The sequence below is a fragment of the Halyomorpha halys genome, unplaced genomic scaffold, assembly GCF_000696795.3.
Source record: "Halyomorpha halys isolate HHAL.00 unplaced genomic scaffold, Hhal_1.1 Scaffold1297.1, whole genome shotgun sequence".
In the NCBI taxonomy this organism is placed as follows: domain Eukaryota; kingdom Metazoa; phylum Arthropoda; class Insecta; order Hemiptera; family Pentatomidae; genus Halyomorpha; species Halyomorpha halys.
In genome coordinates this window covers 13,210-31,687 of record NW_027108548.1, presented here as the reverse complement: position 1 = coordinate 31,687, position 18,478 = coordinate 13,210, and the positions used below count along the sequence as shown (strand labels likewise).

Here is an 18,478-nt window from a genome sequence, read left to right as displayed (position 1 = left end):
TGATGAAATTTACTGGTTGTATTTTTTTATACAGTTGTAAATATCAACAAATAAATAAAAAAAATATCTTTGTCCCTCCAACGATATATAATACGTCTATATTAACCCATATTTCTGGAAATTTGTTTTCAACCAGGAAATATATGTTTACTCTTATTGCTTTAAGTTAATTATCGAATCTTTTCACACTGTATATTTACTAACTAATTCTTACTACCATTAAAAGTATGGAATAGGTTATTGTTTCAAACACACAAAATCAAAGGTATTTTAGAGGAAGCCTGATATTCAATTTTTTCACGATTGCAATTCAACAACCCCTTACTATAAATTTCTCATATAGGTAAGTGAAAGTAAAATTTGAACTCGAAGGACCGAAATAAGCACAAAAAATCATTAGAAATGCGTAAAAAAAAAAACATGTTCATATTTAATTATTGATATGGTGCAAACCAGACATATCGTTCTAAAGTCAATTAATAATTCTAATTACTGCTGCATTCATAAAGGCAATCCTTCCTGGCCAGATCCGTCCCAACAAGACCCCAGAGAGCTTTTGAAATATTTGCTTAAAACGGGAAGTAGAGACATAAGATAGTTTAATCGAATATTTACAAATCGACTGAAATTGGAAAAACGACTAGAAACCCTCCACTACCACTCTCAGTGATAGCCTAACTTATCTGACTTTTCATACAGATAATAGTAGCGGTTCGGTTGATCGATGTACGATATGTCAAAATCTCACAAGAGATTATGACACAAAAAGTGGCAATCCTTCCCCGCCGGACCCACCCCACTAAGACCCCTGAGGAGCGACGGTCCTTTATCATTTTTGAAATATTAGCTCCAAACGGGAAGGGGAATGTTAGGGTAATCGAGCCATTTTTAAAAAGTTCCTGAAGTTTAAAAACGACCTTTACAACGTAATTAGAGTATTCATGGATTTATTTATTTAACGCAATAATAGAATAATGAAATACGTTTTATCTTTTATATATATTTTTTTAAATATTTATTTATTGCTATTTACAACTGTACATTTAGTAAATCCGATCTAGGTTCTCCAAATACATATAGTAAATCTGATCTCGGTTAAATTGGAGTGTTACAGGCGTGTAGAGAAACTACCCATTGGCAGCACTCTAATGACGTTTTCATTAGCAGGTCTCGCGGCCATCTTCTTTTCAGGCACTGCGGAGGATTGTCAGAAAGGATGCAAGGTAAGAAACAAGGGGGTTAGTGTGGTTAGGGAGTTTATAATGAAAGGAGTGATATCTGGTTCAGGCTAGATCGGTTACATAGGGAACATGTAATCATATAAAATAAAAATATCAACGGAGTTCCATAAATATGACGAATTTAACATCTTGATTATTTTTGAATTTTCGCCATTATGAGAAACGGGTATATACACTAACCTTTTTTTAAAAAAAATATTAACATATAATGTGTTTTATTTCTAAATTTTTGAACCAAGTGTAAGTGTGAAATACGGTTAGTTAAAATTTATCTGATTAGCCTTTTTTTCAGAATACCAATGATACATTTAAGTTCTAAAAAATGTTTTGTTTCAAAATTAAATTTGAGCCATGAAAGGCACTCAAGTTTTTTTATACCTTCAATATCAATATTTTAAATTATTAATTAAGATTAGAAATTGTTAAGCGAATGATTCATTAACAATTGAATTAGAAATTGAGAAAGGTTCTTAAATGGCACCGTATTGTAACCTCCTACTTCGATTGTCTGATGAAATCCGATGGCGCTTTGCCAAGTTAGTCCGCTAGTGGAAAACATTCTCCAGACCACTAAATCACATTGAGCAAACATTCGGTCTCGTGTTTCTCATGAACTGAAAAACATTTTATAATCCTTTGAATACCCCCCAAAAAATAAAAATATTTTACCTTACTTATTAGAAAAAATAATTAAATTTATAATGAAATTTAATAGAAAAATAGAATATAATTCAAGATGAGAAGTAATGGTTGTTTACTCTACAGGTTCTAAATATAATTTTTTTACATGAAAATAATAAAGGGCATGCATAAGTGATGGGTCGGCTTAGTAATGGGATACCAATAACGGATTATATGATAGCAGCAATAATGATATAACGTATAACGGTAATAGGTGATTTTAGTTGCCGATAAACAGCGTGATAGTGTGAATTTCTGGGTTAATAAAAGCACCTATTACTGGAACACGGTAATCATTTAGTAACTGCTACACGATAAAATGGATGTTATCGAATTTTACTGTTTAGCTCATCAGTAGCATGTGATTGATAACGTGAATGAGCGGTTATATAATATGTTATATCATAAATATATGAACCTGAGATAAATTTAATTTTGTGTTTTTATTTTCCTATTTTAGACTAAAACTTTTAAAAACCTACAATAATTTACGATTAAAAAAAAAATAGACGATTCACTTTGAAAGATAAAGTTCTATTTTTTTCTTAAATTTAATATTATACTTTCATTGACCCTTATCTTCAAGTATTATAAAAAAATGGGTAATTACACAGATTATTTTTTTTAACAACGTTTATGATGGCCAGGTCAAAAAACCAAAAGACAATGAGGACTGTAGTAGGCTATAACTTATTGTAATTATATTTAAGACATAGTGATTAGTTAGAACAGAAATTCGAAACAATCTTATTTAAAAGAAAATAATAGTTAATATAATAAATTCACCCATCGGTTCTATCTTATGAGAAAAAAAAAAGTTGTTTCTATTGTGTAAAACCTTGTGGGTGTCAAATAAATATGCATACGAAATTTACGAATAAAAACAATAAATAAAAGAAATGTACAATTTGTGAAGAACACGAAATGTGAATAATTTCAGAGATTTGTTGATCTGTCTTCAAGACTGATTTATTTCAACCCTCTCCGTCCCTCTGATCTGTGATATCCGATAAACCTCCAACAAGATCTCACGCTAAGCTTCCAATAACAACTGCTTCTCCTATTTCTTCTAAAATCGAAGGAGTATTCTTCCTCAACAGAGATATTTCTGTTAATAAGCGATTTGGCGAAATTTTCGCATTTTACTTTACAGTTATACTTCTAACTACTGCTCTCTGTAACCTTTTATTAAATATTTTTAAAGTAAGAACGTGACATAACTTAATCGGTTTTTAAAACAATTTATTCCTTATAATTATAAATATATATACAGAGTCTAGTTTTAAAATATTGATAATTCAAAAAAATTAATAGTACGCTATGTATGCAATTAACCTAATGCAGTTGGGCAGCTCTGCTTTTTGAATAAAAGTGTTTCTCTCCTACTATTTTCACTGTGATACTCCGAAAACTTTTATAATATCTCGGCCTCTGAACGTTTATTGCTAAACATAAAATAGATGAGGAAATAAACTACAAGGATACTTAATTTCACTAAAATCTGCGAGGTAGTTCTCAAATGCTCAGAACCCCCCTCTTCAAACTTGTAGGGGGTAATAATTAAAGATAGTACAGTGCTGATGACCATTTCACCTCCCTCCTTCATTACTTAAAAGGGGTTTTAAGGGGATGATGTATACCTATATTACTTTAAGTTATACGATGTAAATTACGAGAATAACTTTTACATAGTTTCATCTTATGATGAGTTTTCTTTCAAATTTTAATATTCTAGTTAAATTCGTAATTAAAAAAGTGAGAATCTATTTAGGGTTTTCTTAGAAATAAAATTTTAAGATTAATTTTTAAAAGAAAAAGTAAAATTTTTACTAAACATTTTTAATTATGTGCAAAACGATTGCGTGAAAATGTTATTTTGTGGATGAAGAAAAAAAATTGAAAATGTGAAACTTATTAAAATTAAAGTATACTGCTTTTTACAGAGATTTATTTTTCTTTTAACCCTGTTCCATGAAAATATGTACAAGAAATGAGAAAAGATCATTTTATAGGTAAACAGAATATGTCTCTAATGTAAAATTAATACAAATTATAAATATAATCAAATATAAATAATATAGACGTAACCGAATGTACATAATCCGATATTTTCGGCTCGTTTTTGATTTTGTATAAAGTCAGGGTCAGAGGTCTTATATTCAGATAAGCCACCTTGTCGAGCATGCCGAAAGACCACGAAGACGCCGCGATTGCAATGCCCCCTAAATTATCAATGCACCATGCAAGCTAGAACCTAGCAGCATTTTACAGACACCGGCCGAGTTAATTAACCCACTCCCCTCTTGTTCCACACGAACTAACTTAAACAAAGTTTAAGTATACAATCGGGGTACTTGGAGTAAGACACGGACAGGTCATATTGTAAACAGATGTAGTTAACAAGAAATCTAGGAAAAAGATATTTTTTGTTTATTAAAAAAAAAAGTTATTTTATATAATATGGAAAATTGTAATATTTAAAAACAAATATTAAAATTGTGGGTAGTCCCTGAGATTTGGGAAACAGGGCCCGAAGCGTCTTGAAGAAAATGAATAAAAAATAGAAACAATATAAAGGAAAACAAATTTCACAATTTGGAATGCATTTTATACGTAAAATAATTACAAAATATTATTTTGTATTTAAGTAATAACACGTATACATACATTTATGAACATAATACAATTATACGGACTTTAATGCGTTGAATTATTGTATATAGATATTGTTATTGTACAGATATTGTTGCGGCAATCTGTTTTCCATAAAAATAATTTTTTTTTAATTTTCCCTGTGAAATAATGCCATCCTCCACCTCAAACAATTACTAAACTGACACATTGTGAATCATATTTTGATTTCATTTAAAAAAATAGATAAAAAAAAACAAGATGCTAGATAAAGGATAAGAAAATATCAAGCCAACGTATCAGTTGAAGCGAAAAAAGTGAGTGTGTACAAATATATGAGCTTAAACGAAAGACCACAAAAAAGGAATTTCCACAAATATTACTAACATGGAAAGATGATTAGGGGAGAAAACAAAATCATAAAATACAATAAGAGACAGAATATATAAGAAACAAACCGGAATAGTGCATTACGCTGTAACATCTTAAGTCTGATGATAGCCAAGGTTAGACAGAGACATGCAAACACGTCTTTACCCATTCTATTCTTCTTTCTTTACGTCATTTCACTTTTCCTCTTCTTTCTCTACTAGAATAATCCATCTCTGCTTGCATCACCCCTCAATATTCACACCCGTACTAAACATTTTATTCATTCGACGATATGGTCTGATTTTATCTGAACTTAATAAAAATAAAAATAAATTAATAAACCCCTAACAAGAATTAAAATTTTGAGATATAATTATACTAAGAAATAAAATGGCTAAGATTTATAAATGATTCTGCATGTGAACAAAAAAAAAATTTTCAAACTAGATGAACTTACTTTATAGTGTTTTATTGGGGCTTATTGAGGTACAGATCATGCCTATATTATTTAATTTTTATAGGTGGCCATCTAGAGAATTATATTAATGAACCCTATTGTAAGGAAAACTACGGTAAATAAACCAATTAAACATTACATAAAACATCGTTTTTATTTTTAAACTTTTTGTTTGTGGGTGTTATGGCCAACATTTGCTTTTTCATAATCTATTATGTAAACATATCAAATTTATTGTGTTAAAAAAAAAAAGAAGAAGAAGGCACTGCATAGAATAATTCCTTAGGTTGACAATCATTGTGTATATACTCCGACTCAAGCTCCTCTCTCAACTCAGTATTAGTTGTTTGCATTTAGCCAGCTCTAACATTCTGCTTATCACGTCTCGGCGGGCTGACGTACCTTTTCTAGTCACCCACGTTAATTAAAAGACATTTTTTTTTATCTTATATCACCAATGACAATGTAAATCAGGTTTATTTTCTTAGGTTTTACCTGAATTTTAATTTTGTAATAGTTATAAGTTTTGTCGAGTCCCTTTTTTTTTTTTTTCAGTTTATATGTTTTGTATGTTTATATATTTTTTATCAAAGGTTTGTTCATGTTAAATTATTCAAAATGCAACAGTTAAAAAATTCAATATTACATTTCTTTTACATTCATTATACTCTTTATGGTTGGGCTAACAAAGGTTTCTTTTGAACCCCTATCCGCCGTAACAGCGGGAAATATGATCAAAGGAATAAATTAATACCAATATACGATAGATCCTATAATACCCTTATCATTTATTTTAATTACTCAATCGGCACCATTGGATTAATTTCAGTTATTTAATCATTCAATGAAAATCAGTGTGTTAGGTTAGGTTGATTAGTGTTCCTATAAATGGAAATGAATGCCAAAGCCAGATATTTCGTATTAGTGGATCCCCGCAGTTGTTTAATTATCCACAGAATAGGATTATCTCCTTAATTATACTGAATTTATAGTATCTCTAGCCGTTATTGCATCTGAACGTGTGATCCCCTAGCTTTATAAAAACTCTGTAATTACTTTATGGTAGAAAAAAATAATTTAAAAATATTTATTCTGACTGACGTAAAACGCACTGCTTGAGCACTGCATCCTCTGAACTATGCAAAAAGCTTATTACAGACAGAAATAACTTAAATCCTATAGTTATGTAGTGTCTATTTTTCTTAGACATTGTACTGAATCCCTAGCTTTATAATAACTATATAGTAGTAAAAAATAATTAATTCATATTTATTAAATGAACCGAACGGGACCCCTTTGTTATGAAAGATGTAAAACGCACTGTTTCGGGTTGCCTAGGGTAACCGAAAGTTTAGAATGGGGGGGGGGCTGCCATAATGTAGGAGCACTAGCACCCCATGTAGCGAACATCAGAACTTACCACAAGTGCTCTCAGTGGTGAGAGAAGCAACCTGGGCATGAGAGAGGTATTTTGTTTTGCCACCAGCAGTCCTTATTCTCCTTCACCATTATTTTAGAGAAAAATGAATGAGTAGAAAGACTGGAGTGACTCGCAACAGAGAGAAGTGGAGGAATACGAAGAGAATATCTGTTGATGGAGTAAGTCCACACCTACCTTTATCATTAACATACACATCATTAAATCCCTAGCCCAATTATTCAAAATTAATTAACCCTTCTAACAATAAATGTTTAATTTCAGCCACCCTTACACCACCAGTAACTTAGATAATAGAATTTTATTTTCATTTAATCACGTTTCATTTCATTTAAATTATATATAGTCTACTAAAATCCAACCAGCCAACCAAAAGTTAATGTGGGCTTGGCCTTCAGTAGAAAGCGTACTTCATACACACTGCTTGGAGTGTCCTTTTTACCCCCAAAAAAGTCTGCTTTTTACCCACGCTCTGAACTACGGAAAAAAACTGATTTTCTAATTTCTATTGCTGGTGTCCGCAAAATGTTTACCGTTATTTGTTATTTAGAAGTTGTAGGCGTCGTTAAGAATCCATGGTTGGCTTTCCGTCTAGGAGTCTGCTTTTTGGAAAGATGTCAGAAAACATAAAGAAACCGAAGAAAGTAATATCTTCAGTCTAAAAATATTTGTGGGACAATAGATCCTCGGCTGGAAGCTAATGATTAAATAGCCGTTTCAAACCATAGCAGTACAATGCTTAAAGTACTGTTTTGAAGTCATTAACATCAATCATGGTAACAGCAGTTTCAATGGGTTTACTTTGAAATCGGTGCTGACTTTTCACCTTTCGAAGTCTAAAAGAATCCAAGTGAAATTAAAATTAAAATATATTTTTTAGGAATGTAATTAAAATCAGTAGAGAGCTTTTTTCTAAAAAGACAGCCATACAAATCACCCTTGATTTCATCACTTCTGATCACACACAGGTCCTTTCTAATATTCAGGGCAAGGAATGACAATATAAATAATATAATTCCCGACAAAAATTATTACACAAACGCTGACTGGGACTTAACAGATATATCAGAAGTTACAATATATTTCAAATCTTCAACCAATGATTACATATACACGCGAGAAGGGGTTTTGAATGTTGACAATGAACATTTCTATACTGAAATACTCTCATTTAGAAATACAGCAACGTCTTCAAAGGCTTGTCAGTGTTAATGTATGGATAGGAGTTGTCTGAAATTTGCAAGTTAGCCCGTTTATGTGATTCACTAGAGCTTGAATTGGGGTTTCATAAAAACTTTGGTATATCATTAGGCAGTGAAGCTTGAGGAAGTAATGGAGCACTTACAACGGGAACTAACCTTTAGCGGAACTGTAGAACAGGTGAGAAAAAGAGCAAGACTTGAGGCAATTTTCAACACTCATTACCTTAAATTGTACTCACAGAAAATTATCTTTTAATTTAAATTTTAATGTTTCAAAATCGTAATTAAATTCGCCAAACTGTGTGTATAAATGTATGCGCATTCAACCTAAAGCCAGGCGTTACCTCACTTATAGTGAGAATAGCTGGTTGAAATAGTAGTGGACTATATGAAATTAATTGAATGAAATAAGGCATAAGGTAACAGACTAGTTATAGAGATTGGATGAACAAGAGGGAATAGTTAAAAACTAAATCTATTATCACTACAGATATTAAGGGCAGCTGAAAAATAACATTTATTGTTAGAGTTAATTAATTAATATTGATTGGGTTTAATGATGATGATGACTATCGATAGATGATGGTGGTAATTATGTGGAAAAATGAAATGACATGAAAAAATAACTTTATTCTGGGACATATGTCCCCGAAGAATAAATACATGGTTCATACATTAAGAATTTTGTCTGGAAAGCATTTTATGTTTCAATGTTACAATTACAATGTCATTTCCAGTAGGTAAAATGAAATTACATTAGGATATTGGCTTAACTACTGTTTATAATGTTAATCAATGTATGCCTGTTTATTTGATTACAATGATGCGGAGGTTTGGTTATACAGGTATATAATAAATGAAGGAATAGGTGATGTTTAAAGGAAAGAATGGATTAGCATTGGGGAATGTAGATGGGATGAGGATTCCAGAAGGAGGATGCACGTGTGACTGGCCCTGGTGTTGCAATTGGCCAAATGTTTTGAATATTGCGTTTGAACGGAACACTGTCATTGTATATAGTATCTAATTTTTTACTTTATTTTTATTTTATTACATTACACGCTCCTGTTCCCTTATTCATCCACTTTTTTTTTACATTTCATTTTATATTTCAATACAAATTAAAAGATAATCACAAAAATGAGTATACTATAGCAAATCTCACTTTTTAACTTTTTTAAAAAAAGAGACGTATCATTACAATTTACAAAATATTATCTAGTAAATTTCTTTCCGTAAGATAAAAATTTAGCATTTCAACATTTTCTTAAAATGTAAATCATTGTAACCATATTGGAAATTAGTTCAGAATACCAATACGTACCAAATATTCAGTAAGCGGTTGTTCTAATCTTTCTGACCATAGCTCAGAAGATTTTTTGCTTTTTTTTTATGAAGAAAAGACGTATTATTCAGAAAAATAAAAAACTGAGATAATGCTCGTAAGGTTAAAAATCAGAAATGGGTCGAGTAGACTTTTTTGGCTGTACTCGAGGTGTAGAGTCACTCGGTGCTTGTCGACTTTATCCTGTTACACCCTGTTTATATGTTATTTAAAAATATGTAGAGATTACTAAAAATAATATTTCCTTAGAAAATATAAAGATTCGGCAAATATAAAGCCAAGAGATAACATTTATTCCCTCAAGAGAACGGCAAATATTTCTCTCAAGTCAACAATGATCTACTTGATTGAATCCCCTTTGCCTCTTCGGAGAACCTTCACTTTCACACGATAAAAGAATATGAGAAACATAAAACGAGCATACGTGTTTAGAATAAAAACAATCGATTTCAAAGTAAAATAATTCTCAGGCAAACCTCTACTAATAAAATTATCTTCTTAATCAAAATTTTAGCTGTTTACTTCTAATTCACATACGGCCAATCAGCTTAAAACAATATTACAATTACTTTTCGGACGAGAAATTTTCAATATCAATATTGAGCGAAAACAAATGTAGAAGAAATTAAGCTATATGTTTATATAATATCAATAATAATATAAATATGGCTAAAATCGTCCATCAAGAATAAGCCAAAATATTAAAACAAGCATATAATTATAACATAAAAAATTATAATAATAATTATAACAAAATATTATAACAAAACAGCCCGCAAGCGGTATTGATAGGCGGGATGTCAAGCTTATTGGGACCAGGCCAACATTACCGAACACACAATTCCTCATAATAAGCCTGATATTTTGCTAATCTCTATGAGAGGAAAATGTGCAAGTATCGTAGAAATAGGCGTACCATCGGATAACAACACTCACAAGATGGTAGCCGAACAAATCAGGATCTAGGAGAGGAATTAAAACAATTGTACAACATTAATCCAGGATACGAGGCTAAGAAGCATTAAGGACCTGGATCTGTCGTTAAATATTCTGGAACTAATGTAGTAAGCTGTGTTGTTCGGGGCTGACATGATCAGAAAATTCATTAATATTAAAGATTAATTTTTTCTAACCTCACCCTTGACTTAGATCCGAGTACGTTCTATTTCTGGTGAAAAACAAGAATCAGGAAAATTCCTAAAATACTATTACCACTACTACTACTAATAATAAAGGCCTAACGAACCCGAAGGTTCGATACCGATACCACCAATCGTTCTTTACATATATCCCTCCAGTGATGCCTCTCGAAAACCAATTCTACTTAATCAGTTTCAATACAATCCTCCCATCTACGTTTCGGTCTACTTTTCAGAAGTTTACCCGTTACTAAACCGTACAACCTTACACGCCCATTCTATACGCCATAATGCTATAACCTGAATTATATTTACCGGGTGCAGTTTCCCTAACTCATGGGCTTCTGAATTCTCTGGTTATACTTTATTTTCGAGCACTTTACGGCGCTGTTCATCCCTTAGTGTAAGATGCCACGTCTCGCATCCATAAGGAACAGTAGGCAAGATAATAGTTTAATAATAAATGATATAAAAGTGAATGTAAATGATATAATAGCTAATTATATAATATTAACATACTATACAAATATACCGTGAAGAAGTTGATAAGGAATGTGAATTAGGTAACGTATCAACTTCTTCGCGCTTGCTACGGCTATATCAATAACATATGATATATTATATACTGACGAATATCTTATCAAAAAAGATATAATGAGAAAATTAGCCATAAAGAACATCCATCAAAAAATTTTAACATAAAATTAAAACTGTTCCTTCCGAAAACATTTGAATCATTAAAACAAACAATTAAACTGATAAAAACAGTGATTTAAATTTGTAGATTCGATACTTAGGAATCCATCTTGACAAGAGACTTATTTGGAATCCACACACAAGACTGAAACGACAAGAAACTGCTCGTAGATTCCGATTGCTACAACACTTACTTAACAAACGCTCTAAACTTCCCATTCACTACAAAAAATTAGTATACACTACGATAATCAGACCAATTTGGACATATGGAATTGAGCCCTGGGGCTCCACCAAACCATCAAATTCTTCCCGCATCCAATCGTTACAGTCCGAAATCCTACGTAAAATCCTTGATGCTCCTTATTGCGTCATAAATAGACTCATTCACAAAGACCTTAACATCCTATTCGTTGTAGATTTGACCCAAAACAGATATGCGTCTTTTCATTCCAAACTCCTTAAACATCCTAACCCATTAATTCTTAATCTTTCATCCTTAACAATCCCTTATAATCCTCCGAGGCGTCTGAAAAGAAGATGGCCACGGAACCTTCTAATTTAAATTAATGTTTGAAGTACCACCAATAGGTGGTTCCTTCCCAAGATTTTCAAGTGTATATGAAACATACAACATATTTATCTATTGTATTATTTTGTACAGTTGTAAATTACATTAAATAAATAATAAAAAAAAATTATATTTGTCAGTATGGCATAATTTAACAGGTGGACCGAACAAAAATACATTTTAAATTTGTTTATAGTGTCAAACTCATCAACATTTAATTTATTACATAGTAAGTTAATTATAATTTTATTTAAATTCTTAACCTCCTTTTCTAATTTATTTACTCCATTTCCTTTGATATATTTATTTTTTGGTCAGGCTTTAAATTGTATAAACGTCACAGAATCTACTACGCTCAACTTATTAGAATCGTAAAGTAACAAAACAAAAAAACTGCATTTTATTTCTGTAATTATTCGGAGCATTGACCGATAGATGTTGCCACCTTATCTAATAGAATAAACATCCAGCAAACTCTATACAATTCTATTCTATACACTTCTTTTTTTTTATTAAGGGCTGGAAAATTCGTAAAGTAACACTGAGAATTTTACCTCTCAATAAAAAGCTTTAATAAAAGATTTGATCATTTCGCAAGGGATTTGAAGCCTGTAATTTAAAATTCATTGAATATGAAATACTCCCCCTTTTCGGAATAATTTATGAATTCCGGATGGAGGGTAAAGCCGGAATACTTTTCCGGAAAAAAATCTCCCAGAAGTTGCTCACTGCTACGATTTAGATTCGAGGAAACAGAATAGCAAAGAATAGTCTCGCGAAAGCAGTTTTTGAACCTCCGATTCTGATATAATCCGATAGGATTTAAATAAAGAAAATAATTGAACCACTGAATGTTAAATGGAAAATTTTTAGAATACTCAAGTTTAGGGAAATAAAAATGCTTCATTTTTTATGTATAAATTTAAAAATAAAAAAAAAATGCAAAAGAAAAATTTTGGATTTTTTAATGATTCCTTCTCCTATAGAAAAAATAAAATCATCAAAATTCTTTTATTTGTACATGAATATGTACTTCCTCTTAAAATATGTTAAATTTGGTGTTAAACTTTAAAAAAAGAAATCGTATGGTATAGTAAGAAATGACATTGCCAAATGGATAAGCATAGATAGGGACAGTTATACTGCAGTATTTTATGCAGAGGAAAAATATGTTACACCTCTGTTGGTTACAATACTTCATTTGGGTTCAGTATCATATAAGAATTTCTGCAATCGTGAAACCGAAAGATCGACTAGATATGTTTTAAGAAGTGTAGAAATTCACAATAAACCTGTAATTTATTTTATAACATCCAAAACTACTTTTCCGCTTATATACCAATGGAACAAATGAAATAGCGGTAAATTTGTACCTCTGGATTTATACGGTAAAAGATGTGCATCATCTCATTACTGATCATGGTACAGATATCTAAATCATTTGTTGTATGTAATGTTGCAAAAGAATCCTGGAACAAGCATTTGCGACTTTTTTGGGAGTATAATACTAAGAAAACTTCACTAATTTTAATGTGGCTAATGTATTAATATCTATTGCTATTCTAAGATCATTTAATATCAACCATTTCATATCACGGAATATTCTGACAAACTTTTACCAAGAAGAAAAATATAACTCTAAAAATTCGTATGTTTGTCAAAACTAAGTTATTATTGGGATATTCCTTACTTTCGGTTTCTACAATATTTGTTAGTAACCAAATAAGAGAGTCTCACAAGTGTTCAGCCTGACTAATATCTGCTTCTAATGTTTTAATATAAACATTTGCCGATCATTGTCAATACAATTCATGCAATACTGATTGTTGAACAAATAGGGCTAAGCAGGGCAGGAGTGTGACCATATTTTAACAGGTAAGCGTTAAGGTAACTTAACCTTAGCATCATAAATATGTTACACTTGTCAAGCTATATTAAGTATTGATGAACCATAGGGAAATATGCCAAGAAGTAAAAAGTATTGAAATATTTCTTCTTCAAAAGTTTGAGCATTGTTAGAAAACTTTATGAAGAGCTTAAAGATAAATGTTTAATTAAAGGCAGACAGTAGAAGGTAAATGGGGGATCCCCCAGTTTATTCCTTGAATCTGTAAATTTTTTAAAAATATTATTTTAATTTTCAATGGATTATAATAGGGGCCTGTGGTCTATCTTTGGACGGTATTATTAATGTCACAACGTTTTCCAGTTTTTTTTTTCCAAGCGCACCTAGCTAAGGAATTTCGAATGAGATGGGATTCTTTCAAATATCTGGATTCTGCTTCTAGGGTACCACTTAGACCCTAGGTCTCGCAGTCGTGCATAGGTTCAGGTTTACTGAGGTATATATATATATATATACCTCAGTATTCTACATATATACAATAAACTCATGTAATTTTTACTTTAAATGTTATTAATCTTGGTTAATTTTAATGTCGTGCTTTATATTCGGTACTATATATGCATTTTTTCTATATAAGGCAACACTGAAATCTTAATTTTATCTATATTTTTTAAACTAATAATCAATTCGGTTTTCTTATGACAATTGATTGTCCATTTAAATTAACAATATGCATTATCTACCATCTTTTAGAATAAAAATCAAACGGGTATGAAATAATCTAAAAACTTTATTGAACTTTTGCTTTATAAGTTGATGTGAAACAATCTTCTATTTATGAATTACTTTAAGTTTAAATCAATTATATGTATCGGGGCCATTACTCCTTCATAAGCCACACAATAATGTACAAACAACTGTGAACGGAAGGACGTATAGATACATCATAACAATAACCAACAATGTTAAAACACTCAAGTATAGACAAGTAAATAAAATCTAAATAGCTAAATATTGATTAATAAATTTAATCCGAATCATGAGAGAGGAACATACTAATTAAAAATACACATGCACACAAAAAAACAAACTTATATAAAAAAAATCAAATTCATTCATTCATTTATTTCTTTAGCACTTGAACAAAATAATAATAAACATAAAGAAAAGTGATTCGTAAAGAAATATAAATCAAAGTTAATCTATAGATTACACCAATTAGGTATAAAGAAGCAGTTCCACATTAAAAAGTATGTTTATTTTGTGTCGAGAAATTCTCAAAATGCGATTTCATGCAAATATGAACCGTTGAATGCAAAAAAAGTGTAAGTCAAATCTGAAGTCTCTAGATATTAAAATCTTTAAGGGAAATTCTATAAAGTTTTTGGTTTGGAATAAGCATCTTTTTCTATTAAAACTACTAAGTCAGAAGCTTACCTAACCTTTCAAAAAAAGTAGAAGATACACTCAGTAATTGTTTTTTTTTATTTATTGCTATTTACAACTACTTATACTTATAAATACATCAAGTATAATTGATGTAAGACAAATGAATGGAGACATGTAGATAAACTACCTATTGGTAGCACGCTAATCATATTTCTACCCTACAAGGTCTCGAGGCCATCTTTTCATGCTCCTCGGAGGATTGTTAGGAATATAAAAATAAGCTAAGTAAGAAACTAGAGGGTTTCGAAGGTCAGGGAGTTTATAATGGGAGGATTGATATCCAGTTTGGGCAGTAATTGATATATGATTATATTTTTGATAAGAGAAGAATGACTTACACAACTTTTGCTCTCAACCATTTATATGAAATTGGAAATAGTTCATTTTAAAATGCTATCAAGTAAAACCGGGTGCACCAGACGCAACAAAAACCAGTTCAGTACGTGACCCCACCAAACTCTTCCCGGATCACATTTTGGCAAAGAATAGTGTAGATGTTCATAGAAAAGGTAAAATTGCAACAGAAAAACATAAACGAAAGATTTTGAAGACCAATCGAAAATACGTTGATGATTTGGGTAATTTCAAATGAACATACCTAATCTAATTCTTAATGACAAAAATAAACTGATTGAGGATACGTTGAAGCTCCTAAAATATTATCATTAATCCTGATTGCAAATATAAATTAATTGAAACGATTAGAAAAGTAACTGTATAAATAGCCACAAAAATTTTAGGGTAATAAAAATATTTTATTAATTAAAAAAGTATATATTTATTTGAGAAATACCAGATATTACAAATAACAAAACCAAATATTATGCCAGTGATTCGATAGAGATCGACTTCGGGTACGTCCGAGAAGCACGCTGGTTTTGTGAGTCAGACAGAGTGTACCGATCGTTTCCTAGCAGGCATGCGTTTTTTGTTATTTACTCTTATAAAAAAAATACTAAGTGGGATTGGTCATAATGCACCTGCGCGCAGACTTGCACTGGAAGCCAAACTCAAACTAATTACTAGCTAAAAATTAAGATGTTTGTTTGATGATTTATTCATTTTGGTTTAAGACTACCTGCCGCTCAGACCGCTTACTTTCGTGTGTGGTATAAAAATGAAATTTAAAATGGACTGAAACCAACTCGTTTCTAACCTGGCTTCTCCTTTACTACCTAATAATCCTCCTACGTGCCTGAAAAGAAGATGGCCTCGAGATCTTCTCCTTTAGAAATGTTTTTGGAGTTCTATCAATGGGTAGATTCTCCACATGTTTGTATCATGTCATAATATATTACAGGAAATTTACTTGATGTGTATATATGTATACAGTTGTAAATAACAATAAATAAATTATTAAAAAAATTGACTGTTTTTATTAAAGTATTCTCCAGCATTAATGATCCACTAAGAAAAACTATTTGAAATTGACGCACCAACAATGTTCCAGGCGTACGTCAGAAAGGTGGATACCAGATAGACACACTATCATTCTCCATTTTTACTAATTTCACTTTATTCTGGTTCTTAATACTCGAAACAATTTTCTCAGTGAAAAATAAAAATAAAAGGGAAAAGAAGAAAACACTTAACATTATACAAGTACCATGTGACTCAGAAAACCAGCTTGCATCTTGGACGTACCCTTACGCTCACATAATTCTTTTAACACATAAACTAGATAAGTAGGATTATCAAACTAATTTACTAATAGTATAAGAATCAAATATTAGGTGTGGAGTTTTAAAAGCAATAATTTTTTTTTTTAATTTTTAAACAGTATTCATACCAATGGAATAAGGGAAATGCAAAATACAATGTTTTCAATTGAATCACAAAAAAAAAATTAAATAAGACTCAACATAAAAAAGAAAATTGATTTTTCATATTACTTTTTAGGAGACAATACATTTTACTGTCATCAACTCTGATTTTTTAGACTTAGCGAACCGAAAATACACTAAACTTTATAGATTTATAAATCCACAAAACTAATTAATTATTGATATTAAAAGATAACATTATAAATATAATATAGCAGAACGAAATAATTGGCATTATTATCAGTGGTAATTATTAGAGGAATATGCAATTAGTTTAATTGGCTCTTTCCAAATGAAACGAAGCTTTAACCATCAAACTGACATTTGTTATACGTAATATGAGCATGTGAGTTAGAACCTCGGTTTGAGTGGTTACTTAGATTAAACATATTAGATAAATAATATTAATTTGGTAAATTAGTAATATAAAAGAAGCTTCTTGGTTTAAATTCGTAACTTAAAATATTAATCATAGTCAAACTAAATCAAAATCTTGAAACAAGTAAATGACGTTTTATTTTAATTACAGAATTATTGTTTTTCTTTATCTTTAATTCTTTGTATATTGTAATACGAAAGCATTAATAAAATCATAAGTTCATCTTATGTGAAATCGGTATTTTAAATAAAATACTTTACAATCTCAGAATTATTCCTGGTTGTCGTTGTTTAAAATATAGAGACTTTTTCTTCAGTAGATACTTTTTAAAAATAAATCAAGTTTAAATTCTTCAAATATGAATTTTTTTTTTTACAAGAATACTTGCTCCATTGTAAGAAATGATTCAAATCCTTTTATCTCTTATTTCAGCTTTACTTTCTACCTAAATTTAATTTTTTTTATAATAAGTGACTCTACCTTGGTATAAATTATAAAATTTTCTTTCTTCTGATCTTTGACATTTTCTAGTTTCTTTTATTTTATAAGCTTTTATCATGCCGAAGCAAACTTATAAGAAGAAAATAGAACCCCTTTCTGATCTTTAAGCTCGTTAACTTCCTTTCAACTTGGAGAAATACACATACTTGTTTTTTTAATGAGTTTCAAACTGTAAAGTCAGTTTATATAAAATGATATTTACTATCTTCTTTTTTTTAAATTTATAGCATAATATATAATGTTGTAAAGGAACATACGAATGTTATTAATTTAAAATAATATAGAGCTGGTTAAAACTTACTCCTAGGAGATCTGGGAGAGTTTCTCTACTGTAGGTTTCGACCATGGCATTGGTTGCATGTAGCTGCGTGACATATGTGTTGTGGGAATCTATGTACGCCGCTAGAGTTGCCGTATTGTTGGGCGTCTGAGCATGAGACAGATAAGCTGCTTTGTAGTCTTGTCGGCACTGCAATACATAAATAAAATGGTTATTTAACATTATGTTTAACAAAGCGTCTAAGTCAATAAAAATCAACCAAGGCTTTACAATGAATTCCAAAACTTCCTCAGTAATGGACAGAAAACAGAACATGATAGTTGCATACACTATTACAACTTTTTTTTACACAATATTAAGACAAATAAAATATAACTTCATTTGTTGAAAATGATAAGGGTGAACTAGCTGTAATATACGATTTAAT

The 18,478-nt window shown here is 30.5% G+C and overlaps 1 long non-coding RNA gene across 1 annotated transcript in view; it reads right to left on the bottom strand.

Annotated features, from left to right (window-relative positions):
* LOC136795636 (uncharacterized) overlaps window positions 1–18,236 on the bottom strand; it is an 80,537-nt gene extending 62,301 nt beyond the window's left edge. Inside the window, exon 1 of the long non-coding RNA XR_010843271.1 lies at window positions 18,073–18,236. This is a non-coding gene — a long non-coding RNA (uncharacterized lncRNA). The remainder of the gene's footprint in view (window positions 1–18,072) is intronic.
* Between the last annotated feature and the right edge of the window lie 242 nt (window positions 18,237–18,478).